At 45.1% G+C, this 23156-nt stretch overlaps 2 protein-coding genes across 3 annotated transcripts in view; both read left to right on the top strand.

Moving 5' to 3' along the window:
• Positions 1 to 23156, top strand: part of LOC125920140 (cationic amino acid transporter 3-like) — a 313660-nt gene that overhangs the window by 5458 nt on the left and 285046 nt on the right. The gene's annotated exons all lie outside the window — the stretch shown is intronic.
• The window catches only part of LOC125920139 (cationic amino acid transporter 3-like), a 357875-nt gene that overhangs the window by 231228 nt on the left and 103491 nt on the right, over positions 1 to 23156 (top strand). The gene's annotated exons all lie outside the window — the stretch shown is intronic.

Raw genomic sequence — 23156 nt, 5'->3', positions numbered from 1 at the left:
TCATTGTGCCCCAACCTATAGTCAGGAGCTTGGAAAAGGGGTAAGGTTGGGTAAATATATTCATAAAGCACCACATTCAAAGTCGTGTGTGTGTGTGTGTGTGTGTGTGTGTGCATATATATGGACATACCTGTTTGAATTTGAGTAGAAATAGGCACCAAGGTGTGGGCTATGTTTATCTTGGTAGATCTATAAACATGAGCATATTATTTAGATTTTTAGGGTATGGTGTGTGTGTGTGTGTGTGTGTGTACACAAATCTTGAAGGAGTTTAACCATCTATAAGAAATTGGCTACCTTCCTTCCTTGACAATAGTTGGTGTGTTTGTACCAAACCCTGATATTTATTTTCATCACATCTCAAGGGAACCTCAGTGAGTTTTCTTTCTGAGAAGTCTATGGCTAAGATGATGAGTTGCTTGGAGTCCCTATGAATCTGCTACAATCAGAAGAGTTTTGCAGAGAAAGAGAAACAGAAACCCCAAGGAAACACCCTGCTGTTGTTTACTTTCTAGCCTAATACACAGCCTCCCTTGTATGCACACCACTCATGTAACCACCTCCCCTCTCCTAGAACCCCTCATGGAAGGTACTAAGAGAAGACATTTTATTTATTTCTTTGCTTGCAAGTAGGACTCTCTATCTGAGCCATCCCAGAAAGAGGAGAATTGAAAATTATACCAGTGAAGGAATCTAGAGTTGACATTGTGAGATCAGGCCCTTTGTGAAACTAACTTCATAGAAAACAATGGACTTTGATAGAAGCAAGGATGGTAAGAAGAGTTGGTTGTCTCTGTCTACTTCTTTAGAAAACCTGAAACAAAGCTCCTAGAAGCAGGAGGCAGGACGACCTGCACGTGATTTGGAGGTAAACACAGTACAGGAACCTTCTCCCCCACTTTCCAATGCCAGTACTTGGAAGACTATTGTATGAGGATTTTATGACAAACATTACTCTCGATTTGACATTTCACAGCATCTCTTCTCCAGAGAAGGAGGAAATACAGATATTGACAATTTGCATCAGTAGATTGAGGAAACCCAGGTATGCAAATTATCTGACTTAATTTGTGTAGTTTATGCTTTTCTGTGCTTTGTGTTCTTCTCAGTAATGAGAGGAAGAAATTCTTTCATTGTTAACAAGAACATAGTGGAGGGGAGAGAGGATATGAGAGATATATAGATGGAAGTATTATGGGTATCCTGTCCCATATGAACCCCACACCCCTTCCATAAAATTAGGTGGAGAAGAAGTGGGGATAAATGGAACCTGAGCTAGAACCCATGTCCTGGCACCTGTCTTCTGTATTAAAGGCCTCCAGCTTCTTGAATTTCACTGGTCCTTGTATTTCACTTTCTCATTATGAACAGTAGTTCAATATCAAGTGATACCCAAAGTCAAGAAATCCTTCCTAGTAGCTATGTCTTTTCTTTGTATATCCATCCTCCCTATCTCTGACTACTGAAATGATACACAATCATCATCATCCAGTTTAAATGTTACCTCCTGCCCAAGCCTTCCTAGATAATCCTAATCAGAAGCAATTCATTTCCTTTAACCTCCTCTACTCCTTTGTGTTAGTCTTACCATAGCTGTGTTTTTGTACACTGTCTTCATTTGTGGTTACCCTGTGCCCTCCCTTTATCCCTCACTCAACTGTATGCTTCTAGAGTGAAACTGTTTGTATTCTCTCCACAGTGTTTAACACAGGGCTAAAGAATGGTTAAATAACTGTTGTGTATGGTTCACACTTATGGGAAAGAGGCCATGGGTAGAGATGTAGAATAAAGGCTTTATGAATGTTGATTAAATATATTGTTAATAGAGATATGGACATCATGCTTTCAGGTAGAGATCATATTAGTAGGAAATGTTTATCCTACAAATAGATTTATTCTCATAATATACATTTATTCATTATTAATTTTTCCCCTTATTCAAATATAGGGTTTTTTTTCCCTCCTGGGAAATGGGCAATAAACAAGAAAACAAACGTTAAAATAATTCTGGACTGTGATGAACACCTGAAGGAAATAAACAGGGTCTTATGATAAAGAATCAGAGGGAGTTTTCTTTAGATAGGAAGGTTAGGAAAGGCCTTTATGGTCACTGTTATATATTTACCTGACTATGATTATGGCTTAATTCAATTTCTAACCTGAGGAGCAATAACAAACAAAAAAAAACAATCAATAACAGAATGAGAATAAGAGCCTTACCACCAAGAGGCATATTTGTGAACCCAAACTTAGAATTGGTTCTTTCTTTGATCCAACTTCCAACCTCCCCCCTGCCTGGGGAAGAGGGCAAGTCAGGCTCTCCCCTTGCCTCAGGATATACCCTGGTACCTCTTCTCCTGCCAAGGAGTTGGCAAGCAAAACAGGTGTTGAGAGCTTTGATCTTGCTAGAGACTTGGAGACAAATCAAGGTAGAAGCCTCTGAAATAATGCTTCAGGATGTGAGAAGCTGGGGAAGAGATGGAGACAGAAGTATGCAAAAGGAGAAGCTAATTGCTGTCACAGAGACTCCCTTTTACCTTGGTCTCAGTGGATTTTGGGCTCTGTACTTCTTGGGGGAATTGGTCACGGCTCTCAGACATTTGGGAAAGGGGAAGATATCCCCTAGTGACTTTAGAGACAACATCCACCCTTAGTCATTTCTGGATCCCTGCTCCAAGGCTGAAGACAACCACAGCTTTGAGGAGCAAGCCTTCTGCCAGTATCCCAGAAGGCCCAGGACGTTCTTTCATTGCTGGGGTCTTCCTTTGTCTACTTCCCTGCTCCCCTTCTCCTGGCACAAGTTGGTAGCATTAGTTTCTGTCTCTTGCAGAACAGTGGTGACATTAGGAATGGCTTGGGAGTGAGTAAGAAGAATCCTGGAGGTTTTACACCCACTAACCCTTTCTTGACTATGCTTCCTGTTGGGATAACATGTTTTGGTTGCTAGCTCAAGAGCAGTGGCTCCCTCTCTCACAAAGGCCTTAACCTCCTTGGTCATACTGAGGGATACCTCAGACTGTTGAGAAGGTGTTATAGAAATTACCATAAGTTCCTCTAATTGAAGTTGTAGTCCTCACTTCTCTTCAGCCTTCCCCCACCCCACTGGGACCAGCTTCTCTACAAGTGGTATCCTACACACTATAAAGGCTGTACTTCTTCAAGAAGAACCCTACCTCTCTGCTCCATAGTGCCCAAAGAACTCACATTGCTTTGTTTTGAGAGATACTTATTGGAGGAGGAAAAGCTATACTCCTTTTAGCTGCTCAGGGTGCACACAAGTCACATTTCTGATCTTCAGACATGGACAGGCAGTTTGGAGTAGTGGTACCCAGAGATCTTGAATTCAAGCAAGCAAGTTCTTGTCCAAGTGGGTCCACTTGCTGTACCTGACAAGGGATGTCATGCTATGGGTGCAGGGAAGTGAAGTGGCAAAGAATGAACACTGCTTGGAGGAGGAAAAGGAAGAGTGAGTCCAGAACACATATGGAGGCAGTGGAATGGGGAAACTGACTCTTGAACCCAGGTCCTTTCTGGAGTCTCGCTCTCAGGGGCAGCAGCATTACTGGCTCCCTTCTGAGGCAGACAGGATAGGGTATGTGACTCAAGGCAAGCCAGGGCAGATTCTGGTGGGAGAGCTGACATTAATGCAGGTGAATATGGACAGATTTTCCCAGGAGCTTTGTTTTAAAGATAGAGAGAAGAGGATGGGAGACAGAGGAAGGAAGAGGGTCCACGTATCATCTCTGGGTTCACTGGATTAGGAGATGAGAGAGAAGGGAAGACTTTAGTCAGAATCATGTCTCCATTAACTGCTTTGCTTTCCTACTTGATCCCTTTTCTTCTTAAAAAAATTTTTTTAATGTTTTATTTATTTTTGAGACAGGGAGAGACAGAGCATGAACGGGGAGGGTCAGAGAGAGGGAGACACAGAATCTGAAACAGGCTCCAGGCTCTGAGCTGTCAGCACAGAGCCCGACACAGGGCTCAAACTCACAGACCGGGAGATCATGACCCGAGCCGAAGTCGGCTGCTTAACCGACTGAGCCACCCAGGCGCCCCTACTTGATCCCTTTTCAACCACAACCTAAGTGATTGAAAATAGGGAGGATATCGTTAATAACTTCCCTGATCTTCCATTCCACATCATGTGAGTTTATCCTGTCATGACTTATGAAGCAGATACTCCTGTGGCCCATCTCTTTCAGGGGAATGCCTTAAGTCCCAAGTCCCTTTCAGAAAATGTTCTGCAACAGCAAAGCAGCATGTGTATTGGGTATTTCTCCCTCACACCTGAATCTATGTTGTTTTCCTACAGAAATGCTGTCTGCCTCCCTCCCCATCCCTCTTCCTTCTCCTCTTTTCTCCCCTCACCCAGCCTGTTTCTTTCTACATGCACCTGCTGGAGTTGGGGATAATGTTCTAAATATTTCACTTCCTCTACTCTTGCCTCTTCAGTCTTTTTATTCTTCCCCTCCAATCTCTCCCACACTCCTCCTCCTGCCTGGTCAGTTCTTACCTGCCTTCTTTGTGGGTCATTTCGCTTCTTTGTTTCCTCTGTTTCCTTCTTCATCTATGATTACAACTTTGAAGAGATGGGAAGATGAGTTTTAAGAGCACCATCTGTGAGGGAGTTGGCTTTGGACACAGCAAGAGGCATGGTGGTCAGACATCAGGAAGAACCTGATATGTACTGACAGTGTGGCCTAACTTCCTCCTGACCCATATTTCTTAATAGATGGGGCTGATGTGCACGTGACAGAGACTTATATAAAATTGTTAAATTAAGGATCAAGAAGCCCTCTTTGCCTGATATTTAGCCATATCTTAGTTATAAGTAATCACAGGAAATGGAAGAAGACATGTTGGGGATATGGATGTCCCCAAGGCACCCTCTTTCCTGCCATAAGGAAGGTGGGGCCATCCACTACTTCCACAGTTCACAGTTAACACCATGGGTTGGAGGGAACTCTGACAATGAGTATCCCACCTACACAGACCTTCTTTCAGACCTGTTCAGTGTTCAAGTAATCATATGTTCCTGGGGTTCTGTAATTATCCCCACAGAATAACAATCATGAAGGTGTCTATACATGAGCTATGTGGCAAATTCTCTGAAGTTCATCTCAAGTTATCTAGATTAGGCAAACAACAAACATTCAAAGACAGCTAATCAGAACTAGAATTTAAAATCCACAAAAGTGACTTGTTGAAACATAATTTTTCTCTCTAAAATCACCCTCATTTCCAAAGAGAGCCAAATAGAGATTATTTCGGTTGAAAAACAAATCCAATTTTAACAAAGTTGGCCTAATTATTTACCTAAACTCAGAAAGAGTAGTGATTAACCTGATAGATTCTTTCAAACTTGCCTTACTGGAACTTTCATAAGAAATCTCTAAGATTGAACTTTTCATAGCCTCTTAAAGCCAGAAGCTAAGCCAAATATCTGCCATCAGATCTTCCTATGGTACCTGTAGATTTGGGTGCATTCTTCTTCTCGAGGTCCCTTAAATATCCTGAGGTTTCTTGAACCTGCCAAGAAGTGACATTCTTTACTCACCTGGTAAGGCTCCTGGGAACTCTGTAAGCAAGGGATCTGGCCAACATTTCCAAAGGGCTTTATTGGCTCCGTAAAGTCAACCTTAGTTCTTTAAAGCTGTCTGGTCATATCTGAGTCTATTCATGTCTCTCTCAAATATGATATCCCAGTCAGAGCCTTGGCAAGGTAACCAAAATTTCCAATGGAGTCCTGTTACAAGGAGAACAGATTCTCACTGAATTTATGCAAACAACTGCAATTTCCATGAAAGAAGAATACTTACCAAGAGTTTCTGAACTCTGGAACGTTTCAGGTAGAGGAAAATGTTAAATTTTCCAATTTGCACACAAAGGAATATTTTATCATGTTTCTGTAAGTCACAAATGTCCTAAAAGAAAGTTTTCTTAAATATGGAGAAGCTAATATTAGAGAGCCTGCCATGTTAAACAAGAGTCCTGAAAATTATACTCATCTTCCTCCATTCATTCAGTTCTATGTTACTAATTCTTGTTCTGTTTGATTGCAGTTTTTCCATTTATTCCAGAAATTCTCATCCAGTTTAGCTTTATGATTTTAAAGATATCAAAACCTGTATTTGTCAAAAGTCAATTCCATGAATCTCCTTGAAGAGGAAACACATTTTTTCAAGAGCATCAGAAAATAACTATAAATGACAAAAGACTCAAAAGTTAACATGATTCAAGATCTATAATTGCAGTTGACAAGGAAATCTAATTACTTCCAGGACACACAACATTCCAACAATAGAATGTCAAGTGATGACCCTATGTGAGGATATATTAAAACATCAGGAATTCCATATGTTTGTTAGAACAGTTACAGCATATGCCATACAATACAACCCAAGAAGGTTCAGCACCTTTTTTTTTTTTATATAACACTTCCCATGTATTTTAACATAACAAATAAACAAGCCTAATTAGTCAAAAAGATTTTACTTAGAATTTGAAACTTGAGAAGTTTGTAAAAAAAACTTAGAAAGCTCTAAAGCACACACATGAATAGGATTACAGATCATCACAAAACTTAATAATTAATTATTCATTTAACCAAGCTTGCAATAAGAAATTCTACAGAAAGTTATACAGTTGTTAGCAAAACTTAGCTCCTTTAATATTAAGGAGTTGTATATCTGTTAAGTAATCAAAGACTTGATGAGACAAATCATAAAACTTTGGTTTTCTGGGCAGATAGAGAAAAGAAGAAAAACAAAACAAAACAAAGCAACTTTTATTTATAATTTCTTATCAAGAGGAGACCAACAACCCAAAAAAACTTAGTCTTTTAACAGAGAGAAAAGCAGAATTTCGATCTTATACCAGTGTCCTTTCAAAATCCATTCCTTTCAATATGAGTTAGTCCTAACCATACATAAAATTATTTTCCAAAGCTTTCCCTTCACAAGCCTACAACTTTCTTTTTCATTCAGATTTTGTCCAAAAGCTTTATCTAAATAACCAGTCTCATTTTAGGACAAAATTACTTTTTTCACATTAACAAAAAATGTATTCTCATTTCTTCTTTTTAAGTTTATTTTTATTTATTTTGAGAGACAGAGAGGCAGAGACAGAGAGAACAGGGGAAGGGCAGAGAGAGAGAGAGAGGGAGCAAGAGAACCCCAAGCAGGCCCTTTGCTGTTAGTGCAAAGCCCGACTTGGGGCTCAATTCCACAAACTGTGAAAGCATAACCTGAGCCAAAATCAAAGTCAGACACTTGACCGGCTGAGCCACCTAGGCACACCCCAAAAATGTTTTCTCACTTCTTATACCTTCCTTATACATCTCCTACTTTCCTACATATTGAGTTGTTCTCCTTCTCATTTCCATCGGTCTTAATGACATGTAGTACAATTTTAACCCTTAGAAACCTTAGTCTCCAAGGAAAATTAAGCAGTAAACAAAGGTGAACTGTCTATAATACCAGAATACTTCAGATTGGAAGTTTATGAGTATATTTTATAATTTCTATAAACATATGCTTTTCCAGAGTGCAATCTTTAAAAAGCATAAAGGATGTTTACCAACAGAGTCAAGTATCTTCAGTTTCTTTGAAATAAAAAGGTCAAAGCAGATACACCTCTGTTCAGTAACCAATGTTTTAGTGCCTGTTTTATTTGGAGAATACTTAGCCAGTGAACTCAACTCAATTTTTCATTTACCTTAGCACAAATTTAAAATTTCAGATTACCGATATTTTGAAAGCCATAAACTTTTTTATTTATTCAACTTACTTCTTCTTAACAATTATGAAAAAACTTTATGAAACTTTATGACACAGACACAAGTAACCATTATTTTAAGCCACCTTTTTGCTGACAGAAATAACAGGAGCTCCTTTGACTTTTACTAAAACTTGATAGAATAAAGGTTTTATATTTAATGTTGAGAATGCTAATGACATGCTTATTAGCTTTAATAATGGAATATTTTGCACCTGTGTACATGAAAAGTTAATCAATTTGTTTCCTACTGGCAATTTTTACCTGGGGAAACTATGGGTAATCTGAAGTGTGCAGTTTAAGTCCAAGGTAGCCCATGGGCCCCTTGATGTTGATTTGGGAGGGACTTAGCTTGAATCTTGTAAGGAGGGGGTCCAACAGATTGGGGTGCTTTGCTCCTTGATAGGGAGGTAGGAGAAGAGGGAATCCATGCTGCCCCAGGCACTGAGGATGGCAGAGGAGCTTTGTAAGTAAGCTGCACACATGCTAGTACAGAAACAGGAGGAAAAGGATGAGGTAGAGGTGAAAGGTGCCTCTAGAAAGGCCAGAGGCAAATGCAAAGTTTGGACTAACATTCCTTTTTTTCTTTTGGTCTCCTGTCTATCCCTCCTGCACAACAGGGTTTTTCTCTGATTGCTTTTCAGTCCTCTACACCATATATTTTAAATATGTCCTAATGAAATTTCTTTGGGAATAGAAGGAGTATCCCATCTTACTGGGGAAAAGTTCAGAAACAACACAGTGGAAACAATGATGCCTTGAGTACTTCTGTTGGCCCAAAAGTAGGGCTCTTGACCTACTAAACCAATGTTTCTCTAGTTTCTTTTCCCTCCCACAAAGTCAGAGTTCTGCTGATTTAAACAAACCAAAACCTCTACTTGGAGGCAACCCAATGTAAAAGAGAGATCCAAGAGAGCCATTTAATGGCCATCTTACCTCTGAGCTTAACATACATGACAAGGTGGTATTAGAATAAAGCTTATCTCTTTCTTAGTTACAGGTTCCTGTCTATATTCCTTCCACTTATTCAAAATTCAGTCTTGGGGCGCCTGGGTGGCTCAGTCGGTTGAGCGCCGACTTCGGCTCAGGTCACGATCTCGCGGTCCGTGAGTTCGAGCCCCGCGTCGGGCCCCTGTGCTGACAGCTCGGAGCCCGGAGCCTGTTTCAGATTCTGTGTCTCCCTCTCTCTGCCCCTCCCCTGTTCATGCTCTGTCTCTCTCTGTCTCAAAAATGAATAAAAAACGTTAAAAAAAATTAAAAACAAAAACAAAAACAAAAACAAAATTCAGTCTAGTGGGTTAATTGGTGGGGTAGAGATGGAAATTCCCAGTATACACACATTTAACACAACAACCCCCCCCCCACAAGCACATCAAAACAGATTTTTTCCAAATTCCAACTAAATTGACCATTATTCAAGTCTCTTTTAGTTTCTCCTGAAAGCCATGCCCTTCTAATGGGAAAGACATGGACAGCAAAACAAAAGCACACAGTGCTTCATGAATGAGAAACTTGTATCAGTGTGCACTCTGAGGGACTTACCTGGTCTTGAATTTCCTCAGCTTCCCCAAATGCTCCTTCCTTTGCACTCCAACCAAAATGCAACATTGACAGCTAGCATGGTCTGGAATTAGCAGACAATTTCCCCTGAGACAAAAAGTACTCTGGGCAGCTACACAGACAGATCCCTCAGATTCCCTCCTGGAGAGCAACTAACCTGGAACAGCTAATATCCTTCAGTCCTCCAAGTTAATAGCCCAGGAGACAAAGGAGGAAGCCCTGGCCTGGTGCAGGCCAAATGCTCCAATAAAAAAAAAAAGATTTAATTTTTACTTATTTTTGAGAGAGAGAGACAGCATGTGAGCAGGGGAGGAGCAGAGAGAGGGAGACACAGAATCTGAAGCAGGCTTCAGGCTCTGAGCCATCAGCCCAGAGCCCGAAGCGGGGCTCGAACTCACGGACTGCAAGATCATGACCTGAGCCGAAGTCAGACACTCAACCGACTGAGCCACCCAGGCGCGCCACCCCCCCAACTGCTCCAATTTAGATTTCCAGGGAATTTGACACCCCAGGGGCAGTGGCTCCAGGCTGACTCCTGAAAATTTGTTAACTACATGTACATTCAGCTGTGCATCACTGCAAAAGTCAATACTCAAGAGAAGAAGCTTTTGTTTTTTTTAATGTTTATTTATTTTTGAGAGGAGGGAGGGGCAGAGAGAGGGGAACAGAGGATCTGAAGCAGGTTCTACACTGACTGCAGAGAGCCCAACGGGGGGCTTGAACCCACGAACCCTGAGATCATGACCTGAGGTGAAGTGTGACACTCAACCGACTGAGCCACCCAGGTGCCCAAGACAAGAGTTTTGATTGGAAATAATATGAGCTTTATTCAGGAGCCAGCCACCTGGGGAGAAGGCAGACTCTTGTCGAAAGAATCTCTGAGTTTTCTGCCTGGCCTAAGGGTATTTCAAGGAGCTTAGGGCAGTGAATCAGTTAAAGGAGGATAGTGGTCCCTAACATTTCTTGATTACATGCAGACTCCATGGTACCAGCTACCGATGTTGTCTCATTACTCTGAGGTTGTGCAAGGGGATCTGGTTCCTTAGTGAGGGGTGGGTGGAGGGTTGAACAAAAGTGTCTGGTTTGTCTGGTTACTTTTTCATTATGTGCAGAAGGTGTTTGTTGTTTTCCAGGAAAGAATGCACGATCCATAGTTTTACAAGGAAATGTTAATCAATCATGTGGGCTAAGGGTCTGGCTAAAGCTTAAAGACTAGTAAGTTGATTGCACAGACCCAGACAACTCAAAGAAGTCACCTAAGATTCTGCTGGAATAGGGGTATTCTGGCTGGTGTGTAAGGTGAGGGGTCAGAGATGTGGGAGCCCTGGCTGAAGAGAGAATATGTGGTTGGTGGGGTGGCAGTACAGGGTACAATGGTTGGGCTCTTGGGGATTGGTGTCCTGGTGTCATGAGCTGGGCTGGGTGGAGGTGGATGGAGGGGAAGACATCCCTTACAGCTAAGGGAGGACTCTAGGCTCAAGGACTGCCTTTTAGCACATTCTTTCCAGGAGGCCCAGAGGAGAAAGGAAGAGAATGGGGAACAGACACTTCAGACCATTCCAGCCTCATTCATTCTCCCCTACCCTCCCTCACCTTGCTAAGCCCAGCTTCTCAATGGGCCATTTCACACTTATTACACACCTGCTGTGTGCACAGGGCTCCAAAGTGGTTTTGTGTGTGTGTGTCATTCTTTCTCTTGCAGTCCACTCAGATCTTCACACTCCTCAGCCCCTGGGTTGATCTCAGGGGCCAGAAGCCTCTTCTGAAGGCTGGGATCTGGAACCTAGATATTTGGGACATGCCATGGGGACCCTGAAGAAGTGGGGGAAGGGAAGGTTGGGAGAGAGTCCCACAACTTCCTGGGGATAGGATGATGATTTATATTAACAAGAAAGATTAAAGTGAGAGGAGAGGAAGAATCTGCCAAGAGCAGACAGTGTGACTGGTTTTCTAGAGCAGAAATCCTAGGCCTGACATAGGGAGGAAGCAGGATGAATAAGGGCCTGTAGAGAAAGATCCTCTCCCCAGGAGTGTTGGGGTTCAGCATAGTGTGGTGGGGAAAGGGGAGACCACGTGGAACAAACAGGCAGGAAAAAAGGTGACCTCTGGGGGAATCTTTGGTATATATGTGGAGGCTTCAGTCCTGTCCTGCACACACACTGTAATTGAGAAATTACACAGAGTCTGCTAGGCTCTCAGACATCAGTAATCCCAGAGGAGAAAAGATGCAAAGGCTGTACACATTGCTTTCTCTGACTCAAACCTGTGCTAGGAGCTGAGAGGGAGTTTCCTTCCAGCCTGAGTAGAGGTGCGAGTGGTGGAAGGACCTGATGGGAACAATCACCATTTGTCTCTGTCCTCTCCTGAGATGGAGTGGCTTTGGGGTGACTAGGTAATCAGGCTCTCGCGTGGTACTGGGGCTGCTAAGAGTCCTTTCCAACCTGGGGTGGGGCTCAGCTATGGACTGAGGGCAGGGGTTCCCCCAGGTGGGACAGAACTGCCTGGGAGGTTTTCCTTGGACATCCTATACCTCTAAGCATCCCCACCCATCACTTTGCTGATGGAGACAGGTCTCTTCAGCTCTCCTTCAAACCGACTGGATTTGCCCAGAGGAAGAGAGAAGAGACAGTAGGAAGAGGATAGGAGGACACAGAAGGGGGCAAATTTCCATCCTTTCATTGGGTTCTAAGCCCTGTTCTACTCCCTAGATTTGGAAGGGTGTGAATCATGCAAAGGCAGGTGTAGAAATGACTTGAAATGGGGCAAAATGGTAGGATGCAGCAGGGTGGAGAGATGGAGGTAATAGGAAGGTGGAGCCCCCTGGGAGGTGGGGTTGTCTTGGGAGGTGAGCCAGGAGGGGAGGCAAGCTGGGTGGAGTGGAAGGTGGTGAAGGTGGGAGGGGACAGAGTGGGAGGGGGGCAGTGTAGGGGGTCAGAGGGATGGGGATGGGCTGGGCAGGGAGGTGGAGGAACCAGGATGGGGCAATGCCTGATGGAAACTTAGAGACAGTCAGGGTGGTGGGTTGTCTGGAAGGACTGGAGCAGGATCCCACTTGGAGGAGCCCAGAACCCCCTCCCCCAAGCATGGGAGTAGTTTCTTCTGGATAGGGAAGTGGGTTCAGGGTGTAGGGACACTGAGAGGATGGTTGGGTAAAGCTGGTGGATCACAGATGGGTCAGACCTTCCCTGGACAGGAAGGACATGATCACCAGGGCAGATTCAGAGAAGGAAGTTCAGAGGCCACCAGGTGCAACACTGGCACTTTACAGACAGGAGCCAGAGGCCCTGCAGGAGGGAACACTCAGTGTCCCCTGCTACGTGATGGCTGCCTCTGGAAAACCTGCCCCTGACTCCTGGTCTAGGAGTCCTTCTTGCTCCCCTTTGGAAGACCGTGGACTCTGTTCCCATTCTCTTGGCTTTATTAGATGGAAAGAAGGGGAGAAAGACTTTAGCTAGACTGGGGTGATATCTTCCTTCCTCCTCCTCTAGTGACTCCTTTCCAGCCTTCCTGCTGGGCTTCTCAGCCTCCCATCTACTGAAACCTATTCCTTCTCTTTCCTTGTCTCCCTCCACAGGCTCCCAGCATCTAATGTTTTAGCTCCTGCTGGGCATCCGTAGCAGTGTTCAGTCCTCCCCACACTGCTCTAGGCTTATGGTCTGACCTCAGTCTGAACCATCCCCTCTCCTCCTCTTCCTGCAGATTAGCCTCCCAGTCCTTTGCAAAATTGTCCTATAATCTCCTCCTCTGGGAAGTCTTCCGTGATTAACTCTCCTGGTTCTGGATCCCACAGTTTCTTTCTAAACCACTGGAAAGGGTACCTGCAGGCCTTTCCTTGTTCTGGTCTCTTCCTCTTTCCTGGCTGTGAGCTTTGTCCCTGTTCCTCCCTCTAACCTCCACCCCCAACATGGACCTTTGCCTCCCCTCAGGCAGGGCTGTTTTTCTCCTTCCTCCCAGGATCCGCTCCATGCACCAGAAGGGCCAGGACTGCACTGGAGAATTGACTGAATCCCTCCCTGTTCTCTGTTTTCTGGGAATAGCAGAGATAATGATGTCCAATTGGGTTTCACTCCAAGTAGGGAGGTGGCAGTGCAGATTCTTCCCTGTCTGTATTTTAGTGTTTAATTGGGGTTTAGGCCTCACCCCCAGGTCTGTATCCTCCTTTTTCCTTGTTGCCTCTGACCCAGTTAACAGACCTCTGGAGCTGCTGCCCTGGAGCCCCTGGGATGCTGGGTCAGGTGTGGGGAGTGGCAGGCAGTCCAACTATGATTTCTCAACTTGGGCTTCACACTGCACCTGATTACCTGCTTCCTGGTTGGGTCTCTGCAGACCTGTTTTCCACTCAGGCTTCTCTTACACCTTCCCTTTCCATCTTCCACTCCCTCCTTACACAGCCCACCTATCCCCAAAGCCTGAGTTCTCTCAGCAAGCTGTCTTTCCTAACCCTTAGGGTTGGCCTTCTGCCTGGAGAGGAGGATAGGTGGATGAATATCTGGGTGGAGGAGAGGGTCCTGGCTCTGGTGAGGCACCAGGCCTAGCTCTGGGCTCATCTGTGCATTTGTTGCCACCTTGTGGCCATACTGAGAGCTGGAGGGCTGGGGTCCTTGCTGAGAAGGGAAAGGGGGCTGACCTGGTTGGCATTTAGAGGGAAGCAGGATTTGGGGCGCCTGGGTGGCTCAGTCGGTTAAGCGTCTGACTTCAGCTCAGGTCATGATCTCATGGTCTGTGAGTTCAAGCCCTGTGTCGGGCTCTGTGCTGACCGGTCAGAGCCTGGAGCCTGTTTCGGATTCTGTGTCTCCCTCTCTCTCTGACCCTTCCCCATTCATGCTCTGTCTCTCTCTGTCTCAAAAATAAATAAATGTTAAAAAAAATAGAGGGAAGCAGGACTCAAAATTGCTAATTGACTTTGGAGGTTTCCTCAGGGAGCCTTTGAATTCCTACCTGACCTGGGAGTGGAAGGCAGGGACTTTGGAGGTTTCCTCAGGGAGCCTTTGAATTCCTACCTGACCTGGGAGTGGAAGCCAGGGAGGAAAGTCAAGTAGCAAGGACACATCTAGATGGAGAGAGAGAGATAATTAAAACTCTATCATCAGGTCTCAAGCCTACCATTCAAATTACCCCTCCCCAAAAGTACCCTAAAAGGGAAACAATCTGAAACTAAAGCAGGAGGAGGTGATATCTGACCTGTGAACTTCCCAATAAATTCCAAAGAGTATTGGGATGCCACTACTTGTCACAATTGCCCAATTTTACAATGCCTCAGGTCCCAGTGAATGGTTCCTCCCCCATCCCCAGGCTCCTTGATCTCATCATGCTCCTTGTGCTTATTCAGAAAAGCCCAGTTTCCTCAGCCTTCCCTACTCCAGTCTGAGTGTGGCTATGGGCAAGATGCTAATCTGGTAAGTCCCTTCTGTGGTCTAACCGCAGTCCTGCCTGGAACACTGGAAGTGGAGAGAACCTCCATATACCCAGAAGAACTGCAGATGGGAAGGAGGCCAGAGGAAGGACCCTGTAAGGAAGGTTCTGAGGAAGGGCAGTTCTGCCTCAGTTTCTCCTACCTCCTCCTCTCTCCTGCCCCACTGGGTCTGTGGAGATGAAGACCATGGGACAGAGTGGTTCACACCCTGGAGAACTCTCTCTGCTTGGGCTTCAGGATTCACAGGTGCTGGGGGGAGGGGAAGCTGAGTTCCATCATGGCCCTTGTTATTGTCTTCTGTAGAGTGGGTATATTGGGGAGGGAAGAGGGGAGGCAGTGTTTGTCTCAATCAGCCTGAGTCCTTCTGGTCTCACCCAGAGTCCCTTTGAGCCGTTTTCTCTCCAGGCACCAAAATCCCAGTCTCTCATAAGCCCCATGATGATACCTCCTCCTCCATCCCGACCACCCAACCCAGCACCCATTATTAGGGGCTGAGAATCACCGAATCCTCCTGACCATCACCCCTCCGTTTTCCCTGTCACTGCTTGGACATCTTGGCCAGGAGTCCTGGCTCTGCGGGTGCAGGGTGGGAGCTGTGTCCAGGCGCCCTCCCTCTGAGGTACCATTTCTCCCTTGCCTCTTTTGCTGCCACTCACCTTACTGTGTTAAATTAAACCGTAATGCTGTGTGTGGCTCCAGCCCCACGGACTTGGCTCTGGAAAATGAAGACAATTCCTGTCTCTGTCATCTGGTTGCCTTATAAGTTGTTCCCCTGCTACCTGGTATGCTCATTTATGTATGTGATAATATCAGAATGGTTTTGACCTCAGGAATTTATAGTAGAATGGGCACCTTGAGAGTCCCTAAAGGTGATTGGCATCTGTCTCAGTCCTTAGCAAGGAGGAGGCTCTGTCTGCTGCCTCTTCCATTCTGGGGAAGGTGTGTGGGAGCTGCACCCAGAGGGTCCAAGGGGAAAATGCAAACACCAGAGTATATTAGGAGGCACATGGCAAGAGGGAAAGGAAGGGGGAGGGCTTTATCTTTTCAGGTTTCCCCCATGAGTGGAAAGTTGGAATAAGGTGTTTGAAATCCTGGCATGTTTTTCTCTTCTTGTTTTCTAAGGAAGGAGTCCTGGATTGGGGAATGACATGGAGTTCTTGTGTGTGATGGACTATGAAGAAGGGGTTGTGTGTGGCACGCCTGCATGCACATATTCACCCACCAGTCCACAAGTTTGCACATGTGCCCCCCTCCCCCAAACTGGCCTCATTCCACGGAGTCAATGCATTCAATCTAGTTACTATCACTTCCTCACCTTAGCTCCTAGGAGAGGGGAGGAAGTAAGGCTAGTCAGAACACTGGGTCATACTCAAGCCAGAAGTTCCCAGCTGAGGGTAAAGGGAACAGGACAGAGCCTTCCCTTGGTCTGTAGTTAGGTTTTCTACCCTGTCCCTCCTATTCTTCCTTCTCTCTCCTTTCAGTGTCACCTCCCTAGTAGACCCAGCTTTTGAGGTTAAAAGAAGGTCAGTGGCAGCAGGAAAGATCTGGAGGAGGAGTCAGTAGGTGAGAAGAGGGATGGGAGGAGCAAGGAGCATTGAAGGGCCTGATATAGAGGATCCCTGGGAAGAGAGTTGAGGACCCTGAATGGCCCCTCCTCTCCATGTGTACAGGGCTGTGGTGGGAGGGAACAAGATTAGAACAGGAAAAGCACATTTCTGTCTATAACTCTGAAGAGCCTCTGCAAACACAGGACAAAGAGAAAATAATGAATGAAGAGAAGTTTCTCTTGCAACCCAGGAAGTAGGAAGATAGGGGCAGGGGCTGTGGGACTCTGAGGGGCAGAGGGGTGTGTGTGTTGAGGTGAGTGTGTGTACTGCATGGTGTTTGTGGTGTATGTGTCTGTGCTCTGTGGTTAACAGTCCTGTGTACATCAGTGATATATGTAAACATGTATCACATGAGGAAGGATGTAGCTTTGACGGGTTATTTAATCCAAGGTTGTGAGCAGGCTTCCCACTGGGGCCTATGAAGTGTGCTTTTCTTTTAGAAGCAGCAGTCAGAACAGATGGGAAGACCCCTGAATTGGGAATCAAGAAAACATGGATCCAGTTCTGGCTCTAGCCATCAGGTGGGACCCTGTGAAGCATCACCTTTGTGAGCTGGGATGTCACCTGCTGGATAACCATAAAGGAAAAGCCATGTGGCCCTTCTGTGCCTGCAGCCCAACTGGGATGGGGGGACCAGAAAAGGGAAGGGGACAGGATGAGTGATGGCATTTCAGGGACCAAAGACAATATGGGATGCTAGTGGGAAGGCTGTAAGAGGAATTTCCTGAATTCAGAAATTCATGGGTTCATGCTGGAGCCAAGGACTCCTCCAGCCTGCAGCCCAGCCCTATCTCAGCACCCAGGGCTCAGGGCTGGCTCTGAGAGGGCAGGGAGAGAGAGCCCTTCTCTGCCGCCCTCTTGTGGCCACCAAGTCTATCGCAGGTCTCTACTGAGAAGGTTCTGCTCAAGTCCTCCTGGCCAAGTCCCTTGCCTCATGGTGGAAATTGTCTATATCAGAAGAAGGGACCTTTGCTTCTCTAACCTCATCTTTCCCCCTCATCTCTCCTGGTTTCTGGAGACACTCATGATCTCCTTAAGGCTGGGATATTCTTCCTAAGATTTCACCCTCTTTACCATTGCCTGAAGATTTAACCTCTACTTTTGGGGATGTGTGGTGGAGACAAGGGGCTGAGATCAACATATTGAGCAGAGAGTGCAATTTCTCTTCCTCCTTGGGTTCCATCTGCAACCTCAGCTTCCCAGAATTTTGGAGTTTTCACGGAAAATCTGCAGGAGTAGTGACATTCCTGGAGAAAATGGGTCTGAAGCAGACCAAGGATTATGTGGGTAGGTTTCCGTGATTTTGCACCTAAGCTCAGTCCATCAGCCCCAGCAGGGAGATGGATTAGCAGGAGCCAGGAGGCAAGAGACAGGGATGCTGGAGAGAGATGGCATATTTGACAGATGCTGACGGGACTCCTTATCTGCTAGCTCTGGAATCCCCTCCCACCCACCAGGCTGCCCTTGACCCTCCCCTTCTAGTGTTCAGTGCTCATTAGTGACTGCCTGTCTTTGAAGAGAGGGCCAAGAGGGGCCAAGCTGCTTTGGGTGGATAAGGGAGTGAGAAGGAGGGAGGGACACAAGGTATGTGATGGAGGAAGAGGGGTTGGAATGAACGGGACTCGAGCTGGGGCCCCATGGTCACTGGTTTGCTTGAAAGGCTTGGCAGGGGAAACTCTCCTGGGGGCAGATACTGAATTGCTGGAGGTGAGTGAGTGGGGGTGGGGTGGGAAGCAATATTGAAAGGAATTGAGTTCCACTGATTAAGGCACTTTCTTGTGAGACCTGATGAAATATGAGTCAATGACTTTATTGAGAGCTTCCTATGTCCAAGAAGGGTTACAGGTGTGATGATGGGATAAAAGAGGGACACACATATTTTCTGTTCTCTTTCCAATATTTGAGTCCCAGCCCCATCTCCTCTCTGATTGATTGACCCATGTGGGCCTGTCTGAGGGGTGCAAGGAACCACCTCCTGCTTTCCTCCAGGATTCCAGCAAAGCCACTTCCTTCGCCCTTTCCCACCCTTTGGATGCCCCTGTCTCCCTATGGCCCCAACTCCCTGAGGCCCAGCCTTCCTAACTCTCAGCCTCCCAAGGGCCCCTCCTCCCAAGGGCCCCGTCTCCTAGAAGGCCCTGCCTCCCTAGTGCCTCAATTCCCTGAGGGTACCGTCTAAACTCCACTCCAATTCTTAACTCTGCTGGGCCAAGCTCCTTACCTGTGTCTGGGTTTGACTTGCATTTTCTTCTCAGGTGTCTCTCCTTTGAGGGAGAAAAAGCACATGGGTAAGTGATTTCTCCTGTTTGTAGCGTTGACATGAAAACTGAGCCAGAACCAGAGAGCAGGAAGGCTGGGCTTGGATCATAGCTGGCTGTGGAAGCCCTGTGGCATGTGAATGGAGGGAATTTCATGGCACCAAAGCTGGACTTTGAATTGGGGTGGGGGCTGTAGAGCAAAGGTTTTGTGAGTTTGGGAAGGACAGGTAAGTGTGAGGGGTCAGAGTGATTTTGAGGCCTATATTCTGTTCTCCTCTAGACCAGAAATTTTCTCAGCTCTGCTGAGGAAAATATGAGTTAGGGGAGGTTATTCCTGGCATTTCTCTTCCAGCATCCTTCCTACCTCTTTGCTCTGCTTCCTTGCTTTTCCTTCCTGACCTGGTGCAGGGCTTGCTTTACTCATCTTTGACTTTCCCACAGGGCCCAGCACAGAGTACGCTTAGACATGTTCTTTGAATGAAGATTCTTCCATCTGGCTCTGATGTTTCCTTCATGTTTTGCCACACTTTATCACTGGAGATTCTGAGAGTCTCTGAGTCATATATTCTTAGGGAGGACATTGGTGTGGACTTGGCAGAATGGCAGGTTTGATAAGGTGGTTCCCCATCACCAGAGAGGAGCTAGATATCTATTTTTACAGCTGTTGGAGTTATCTCCCTGCCTTTCTTATCTAACTTTAAAAAGTTGTGGTGGGGATTGATTCATATGCCAGCTCGAGCTGCAGGAGGCAAGATTACCAAGTTTCCCTGGGGTGTAGCTGCCTAGTGGTCTTTAACACACTGGGTTTCCAAGAGGCAGTTTGTTGTTATCACAAAACATATTTACAACTCTAAAGGCCCCTGGAGTCTTAAACTGTTCTCCACCCTTCGACCCTCCCAACCACTTTGTATGCTGTGGGCTGTATCCCAAAACTAGAAGTTCAGACAACACTTATCCATAATTGACATCTGTTTTCTTGACTATGTGTGGCAAATATTTATTTCTAGGTTGTCTTTTTCTTGGCCTCTTTCCCTCTAGCAGTTCTTGGGCAACTTTTCTCCATTATTAAATGATATGCGTTATGTGCTTCCAGAAGACAGATTCATTTTAACCTTAGTTTAAGCAAAATCATGCAGAAAGGTCAATTTCCTTCACCAAGTGTATTCCAAATTGATAAATGTGGTTTCTGGATTGTATTCTTTGGGGTTATCCTTGTCTCTACCCCTTCTTTTTGTGTTATTGCAGAAGTCTCAAAGTCGAAAAGGGATTCAAAAGAATTAGGAAAGAGGGATAAAGAGTATCCCTTAAAAAGTGGTGTCAGTGGATACTTGTTGTATATTCTGCTGCCTGAGCTGGGGTGAAGCAAATGGGTCTTGGTGGAGAAGTCATATGGATCTATATTTGGATAAGAACCCAGGACTTTGAGGTATGATACAACTTTCATATGACTCAGATGATCTGGTATCTTTCTTACAACAAAACAAAGCAACACAAATTTACTTTCCAAAGGAGCAGGTGGTGGTGTGGAGCAGCTCCCTGAGGCTGTGAGAAGAACCAAGCACAGTGTGTTGAGGGAGGACAGAGAGAAAAAGACAGCTGAGTACTTACAAGGAAGGATAGAAGGACACATTTAAAGATATGAAGTAAGATGACCAGACAGAGACTTGGCCTTCCCTAACACACCTTATATGCAGTGTATTACCGAGGGTTATATTAGGAGGAGGTACATGGAAGAAGGAGCCAAGGGCTCTGACCACTCACAAGTGCTAGTAAAAGTGGAGAAAGAGTCTAGTGAGAGATTGGACACTGGATGGATCTAGATTCTGTGCTTACAAGGAAAATAAGGATTTGGGGGAAAAACAAAGCTGTTTAGCAAGGTTTCTTGGGAAAAAATGAGTGTGGATCAGTCCTTAATGTAGACAAAATCTATGCTACATTACAGCTGTAATTTGGAAAATAATGTGGATAGACAGGTGGATTTCTTCTAATGCTTTCTCCTGAAGATTAAATTTTTTGTTTTAATTTTAGAGAGAAAGAGAGAGAGAGAGTGGGAGGTGAGGGGCAAAGAAAATCTTTTTTTAAGGTTATTTATTTTGAGAGAGAGAGAGCATGAGAAGGGAAAGGGAAGAGGGAGGGGGAGACAGAACCCCAAGTAGGTCAGCACAGAGCCCCACAGGACACTCAGCCTCATGAAGTGTCATGACCTGAGCTGACTGACCATGAGCTGAAACCAAGTGTCAAATGCACATCTAAGCAACTGAGCCACCCAGGCACCCCCAGAGAGAGAGAATCTTAAGCAGACTCCCTGATCTGTATGGAGCCCAACTCTGGGCCCTATCTCAGGACCCTGGGCTCATGAGAAATCAAGAGTTGGAAGTTTAACTGATGGAGCCACCTAGAAGTCCCTCTCCCGAGGACTTTTATTAGGTGTTCTGTGTTGACATGATTCGGGGTTGAGAAAAGGGAGTAGAAAATTGTAGGGGGAAGTAGAGAAGAAATTGATTTTCACTGTTGACATCAATGTATCACACCACTTTCTAATCCTTTAATTGCACACCCTTCCTGGCTTTTCTAAGATTTGTTTCTGATTACTATTTGGAAAATCTAACTTTATTTCTTCTTGGTAGCCCACCTAGTTTCTGAAGACCTCGAGAAGCAGAATCTCAGGCTTTTCTGACTTGTCAAGTTGATCGTCTTCTTTTGGTGTGATAAAAATGTGAAGAACTTCCAAAACTGGATTCTGACTGAATATAACCTGAAAATTTATCAAATGATGAAAAATGTTGCACTAAACTCTGTCTTTCCTGCAGTTATCCCAGAGGGACTAAGAAAATCCACCTTGTTCACAAACATCCCAGAATGATACTAGATTATATGGAGTCTATACAGTCTCTAGAGAACCAGCATCTGCTTGTTTACCCAAATAATGGTGCAACAATACTAGTGTGCTGTGTGCATGTGACAGGGATTCCATAGGTATTGTGGGAAGGAAGCAAACATGTTTTGGTCTACATCTACAGAGATTTTGGTCTACATTTGTGTAGATGAATTTGGTCTACATAGATTTGGCCTGGATCATGTTAGGTTGCATGAGGATGGGTTTTCACTGACTTGGAATTCAGCCTCTGCCAGACTGCTTCATGAGAAGCAACATCTGAACTGGGAATGGAAAGAGAGTGGGGGTTAGCTACATGAAGGGGCCAAGAAGGCATGAGAGGAAGGGAACAGGGTGAGTGTATAATTTCTCAGCTTGAACAGGAACTGGGCAGGGGATGAGGCTGGAGGAATTAGCACAGGTAAGATGATGAAGGAAGGAAGGACTGTGCAGGAAGTACAGTGGGAACCACTGAAGGGATGAAGCCTGGGGATGGGTGAGGGACACATCAATCACATTCATAGTGTAGAAAGTTCCATGAGTTAAGAACTGACCCTCCTAATCTATCTTGTCAGCTGGTTGGTAAATCATAACATTGGAACTGGTGGGTGGCAAATAAACAGTCTGGATGGATTTGTACACAGAAGGTCTGACCCATTTCCCAAGGGTTCGTTTTGACCATCTATTAGAGAAGACTTTTTAATTTTGACTTCCTCTTTCTGTCTTTAAAAATCTCTGGCAAGATTTCCTAAAATTCTCTCAAAACCAATTAGGGAGGGAAATGGGGGCTGCATGATTTTGTTTTCTCTGTTCTCTACTACTCATTTCTGGGGCATGGCTATGAATTGTTCACCCAGAGTTTTCTCTCCTTGAGGAGGGGCCATTTGAATAGCAGCAGGGGAGGAGGGTGAAGGAGGAGCCACATGCAGTTTCATTCATTAAGAAAATGTATTTTGTAGGGGTGCCTGGGTGGTTCAGTAGGCTAACTGCTGGAGTTTGGCTCAGGTCATGACCTCAGAGCTCACGAGTTGCAGCCCCACATCAGGCTCTTTGCTGTCAGCACGGAGCCTGCTTGGGTTCCTCTGTTTCCCCTCTCTCTCCCCCTCCCTTGCTCGCGCTCTCTCTGTCTCAAAAATAAATTTAAAAAAACATTAAAGAAAATAAAATGTATTTTGCATATTCACACTTTGGTTTGAGAGTCAAAAATAACTCCTTGCGAAAAATTGTTACTTATAAGTGAGTGTTTTAATACAAGCTCACAGAACAGGGAAGATTTTCCAGGCTACAGTAGCTGATATCACACAGATGGTGCAAGGTGTTTTTAGAGGACAGTGTGGCCAGGGAGGAGAGTATCTGCAGAAGTGAGCTCACCTTCTCTCCTGGAACCCAGAGAGGGAAGAGACAGAAGGAATTGTTTGCTTGTGAGTTACTGAGCTAGGTGACTTATTTTTTTTCTCCCTGCTCATCACACTCCCATGACTGTGGATGTAAAAATTGTAATGAATTTTGCCTTGTAGCTTTGGGTGAGGTTTATTAATGTCAGCATTCATAAAACCACCTTTCTGGGTCTTCTCCCTACTTAGTAATGGTTCCTTGTTGGCTCTGCACTCATTTTTGAGTGTTTTCTTATCAGATAGCTTTGTCCTCTAGTTCTTACAGGTAGTTAT

Source organism: Panthera uncia, chromosome B4 (genome assembly GCF_023721935.1).
Source record: "Panthera uncia isolate 11264 chromosome B4, Puncia_PCG_1.0, whole genome shotgun sequence".
In the NCBI taxonomy this organism is placed as follows: domain Eukaryota; kingdom Metazoa; phylum Chordata; class Mammalia; order Carnivora; family Felidae; genus Panthera; species Panthera uncia.
This window is presented reverse-complemented; position numbering and strand designations above follow the sequence as displayed.